This window comes from Ahaetulla prasina, chromosome 16, assembly GCF_028640845.1.
Source record: "Ahaetulla prasina isolate Xishuangbanna chromosome 16, ASM2864084v1, whole genome shotgun sequence".
Taxonomy (NCBI): Eukaryota; Metazoa; Chordata; class Lepidosauria; order Squamata; family Colubridae; genus Ahaetulla; species Ahaetulla prasina.
The window spans coordinates 7,139,499-7,144,112 of NC_080554.1; the positions used below are offsets into that span (position 1 = coordinate 7,139,499).

Below are 4,614 nucleotides of genomic sequence, written 5' to 3' on the forward strand. Positions count from 1 at the left end.
CAGGAAGCTGCTTTGTCTTTAAAACATGTTTCTCCATTTCTCATCCAGGGAAATATATTCTGCCTTTTAAGTATTTTCTAAAATATTTCATTCTTCTAGGAGGGGGTGGGTGCTAAATTCCTACACCAGGTCAAAAGAAAAATGTCTAAGCCTATTGGCTGACACTAGATGGCTTATTCGTACCCTATGACTATCATTAAGTGTTGTACCTTGGAGTTCTTGATGAACGTATCTTTTTCTTTTATGTACACTGACAGCATATGCACCAAGACAAATTCCTTGTGTGTCCAATCACACTGGGCCAATAAAGAATTCTAATCTACAGGGGAATGAGTACACCTAGCACTGATGAGGTTACCTAATTGGGTAATGAAATGACTGCAAGAAGCAACCAAGCTCAGAGAGCACCAAACACCCCACAATAAGTACTTCACATCTCTTTCACATGAAACTTCTTTTGATGTTGTTCAGAACCATGTCAGCAGCACCGAGAAGGCACATGCACTGTGTATCTAAATACAGATGTTGTGGTTTCATCAGATGGTGGTTAAAAATCAAAATTATTTCACCCGTAACTATAATCATTTTGCCAAATTGCCTTAATGGGAAATTTCCATTCCGAACCACTAGATGGCACCGCAACCCCACGTTTGAGAAATGAGCCAGGGTGGTAGCAAAATATAGAATAGCAGAGCTGGATGGAACTTCGGAGGTCATTTATAGTCCAAGCCCCTTCTCAGGCAGGAAACCTTATACCGGTGATGGTGAACGTTTTCAGCACTGAATGACGAAACCAGAATGTGTGTATGTACACGCGCGCATGCATGCTGAAGCCCCGGAAACCCGCTGAGGAACTGTGCGAGTTGAAGTCCACAAACCTTAAAATTACTAAAGTTGGAGACCCCTGATCCAAGATATGGGAATTTACTAGCAGAAACTTGTTGCATGGGCCAGGAGGCTGAAGATGATTGAGAAGACTTTACAGCAAACAATGTCCAGAATCAACAGCATAGAAAGTCTAGAATCAACAGCATAGAAAGTCTAGAATCAACAGCATTAGAATCAACAGCACTTTATTGAGCATCAGACAAAGTTTATATAGTTTCTCAGTTTCTCATGTCTCACCTAACATACGTGTTACTTCATTATTGGTGAATTGGTCTCCAAGGCACAATAATTGGTTAGTAATTATATCATTGGCTTTTCGTGAGAATACGTGTTCATGCTAGAAAGCAAAGGCAACAGTGTTTCAGGGCTACAACTTTGTTTCATCCTGTATTCTTGTATATGCTGGGAACGCTGCTTAAATGAGGTTTGCCATCCAAGATAAGAGCGCTACCCACATTCCAAAATGCATACATGATAAACAACAAAATGTTTGCCTTTCACAATGTTTGGCTTTCACAAACCCTTCAGAAACTGGCGATGCTGAGTGATCATCCAAGCGATTAATGAGAATGTCTTAGAATATTTCTCTGTTCACATGGCCAGCATGACACCGCGGAGTCATGTTATGGATGGAAACCAATTAAGGACAGAAGCAACCTGGAACTAAGGAGAAACTTCCTAACAGTGAGGACAGTTAACCAGTGGAACAGAAGTTGCCTTCAGAAGTTGTCGGTGCTCCATCAGTGGAGGTTTTAAAGACAAGACTGGACAGCCACCTATTTGGAATGGTATAGGCTCTCCTGCTAGAGCAGGGGGGTTGGACTAGAAGACCTCCAAGGTCCCTTCCAACTCAGTTATTCTCATTAATCGCTTGGATGATCGCTCAGCATTACCAGTTTCTGCTAGTAAATTCCCATATCTTAGATCAGGGGCTCCAACCTTAGTAATTTTAAGGTTTGTGGACTTCAACTCGCACTTTGCTGGCTGAGGAATTCTGGGAGTTAAAGTCCACAAGCCTTAAAGTTACTAAGGTTGGAGACCCCTGTCTTAGATGATCCCTGAAGATCAACAGAAGACCTCAAAGGTTCCTTCCAGTGCTACTCGACTGATAATGAAAAGAAGGACTAGCGGTGACGTGACAGCCATCTTCCAATATCTAGTGGAGGCAAAGTCAGTGCTGTTACCTTCCCACCGAAGTGGTACCCATTGCTCTACTCGCATTTACGTGCTTTCGAACTGCTAGATTGGCAGGAGCCCGAGGCAAGGATGGGAGCTCACCCCTTTCATGTGGTGCTCAGGTCTCGTACCTGGGCGGCTGGCTTTCCAACCAACAAGCCCACTGTCTTAAGTGATAAGTCACCGCATGACCTCTCATGCTTTAATAAGACGGTCTTTCATAGGATGATCTAAAGTCTCTTCTAACCCAGTTATTCCTTGGCCTATTTTCTATGCTTAATAGGATGGTTTTTAATAGGATAGGCGTGGCTGTGAAAAGAGGGCATGCTCTACTTCTCTCGTGGAGTGAGACTTTCAACAGATGTTCTCCAGATGTTGAGGCTGGGAGAGCTTTTATTTTCTTGGAAGTCTGTATCTCTCACTAGCAACCAGTTGGAATCCCAAAGCATCGTAGTAAATCCTGCAGGCCACAGAGCAGTCTTGGGAAGTGAAAAAGAGGGATGTCTATGAAGCTACTTAATCATCCAGGTCATGATTGTCCCAAAAGTGCTTTTCCAAAAGGCAGCTAGACTTCCTTGGTTGTTGTTTTTTCCCCCCACTTCCTTGAAAACGTTTCTCTTTGCATCCAAGAAGCTTCTCGGATGAGAACCAGAATGGTTTCAAAGAAACCCCCCTCCCAAGAAGGAAAAGAAGGAGGGAGGGGGGGAGGAGGAGGAGGAGGAGGAGGAGGAGGAGAAGAAGAAGAGGAGGAGGAGGAGGAGGAGGAGGAGGAGGAGGGGGGAAGAGAAGGAGAGAAGGAAGAGGAGGAGGAGGGTGGAAGGAGAAGGAGAAGAAAAAGAGGAGGAGGAGGAGGAGAAGAGGAGGAGGAGGAGGAGAAGAAGAAGAAGAAGAAGAAGAAGAAGAAGAAGAAGAAGAAGAAGAAGAAGAAGAAGAAGAAGAAGAAGAAGAAGAAGAAGAAGAAGAAGAAGAAGAAGAAGAAGAAGAAGAAGAAGAAGACGGCACACCATCAGGTGAGACAAGATTGGTTCTAGTGCCGATGATTTAGTTCTGGAAATAGAAATAGAAATACGCTCAGTGGTTAATTCATATTATTTAGATGTTAAGAACAGATCGCTTCTTTGGTGGGGATCTGAGATAAAAAGAGTCCTCTCATCCATTCCTTTCCCCCCTTTGAAAACAAACAAACCAAAAAAGTCACATTTCAGCTTCTTTTTCTTTCCATTTTTATTATTTTATGTGCTCAGATACAAAACAGGAAGAGAAAAATATATAACTTTTTTTTAAAAAAAAACAAAACTAACCAAGAATACATCACAGTGTGTGTATATCAAATACAGTCCCAGGACAAAATGGCTCACGGTTTTTGAACAGCAGACTATAATTTTTAGTATTTTTCCCCCAGCATTTACATAGGGGCCCTTCGAAATCCTGAAAGCGAAACTCATTTCTTCAATCCACGATTTCACATTTGTGTGGCCGTTTCAAGACATCCTCTGCATGTCCCAGGACTGACAAATTCCAAATTTTGGGGACACCCTTTTAAAAGTTACATTCACATCTTGAGATCTTAATTCTTTCCATAAAAATATAAATAGTAAACAGAAATGGGATAACCGACACTTTGCACCGTATACTTTGAAGGCTCAGTGGGTAGAAGAAGCAAAGATTTTAGAACATGACATTTTTTGGGACAATATATATATTGAACACACCTCCACCCAATCGGAACACAGCCAAGCTCCCAACCAATCAGTTCAAACCCCCACTAGCAGTTAAAAGGAAGAAACAGCAGCGATCATACATTTCTCCTAGAAATAGGAAGCTGTAAGCACCTAGCCTGATGATGAATGGGAAAGTCCAACACAGCTTATACGAATGCTTGATTATTGGTTAAAAAACTTCGCTGATTACCATGTAAAACTTTCATTACCATGTATAGAGAATGACTATGTGCCCTCAAGTCTTTGTTAACCATACAGGTGAATAGAATAGAATAGAATAGAATAGAATAGAATAGAATAGAATAGAATGGAATGGAATGGAATGGAATGGAATGGAATAGAATAGAATAGAATAGAATAGAATAGAATAGAATGGAATGGAATGGAATGGAATGGAATGGAAAGGAATGGAATGGAATAGAATAGAATAGAATGTGGAATAGAATAGAATGGAATGGAATGGAATGGAATGGAATGGAAAGGAATGGAATGGAATGGAATGGAATGGAATGGAATGGAATGGAATGGAATAGAATAGAATGTGGAATGGAATAGAATAGAATAGAATAGAATGTGGAATAGAATAGAATGGAATGGAATGGAATAGAATAGAATAGAATAGAATAGAATGGAATGGAATGGAATGGAATGGAATGGAATGGAATGGAATGGAATAGAATAGAATAGAATAGAATAGAATAGAATAGAATAGAATAGAATAGAATGTGGAATAGAATGTGGAATAGAATAAAATGGAATGGAATGGAATAGAATAGAATAGAATAGAATAGAATAGAATAGAATAGAATAAAATGGAATGGAATGGAAT

At 40.6% G+C, this 4,614-nt stretch overlaps 1 protein-coding gene across 1 annotated transcript in view; it reads left to right on the forward strand.

Moving 5' to 3' along the window:
* The window catches only part of TMEM268 (transmembrane protein 268), a 50,794-nt gene that overhangs the window by 37,165 nt on the left and 9,015 nt on the right, over positions 1–4,614 (forward strand). The gene's annotated exons all lie outside the window — the stretch shown is intronic.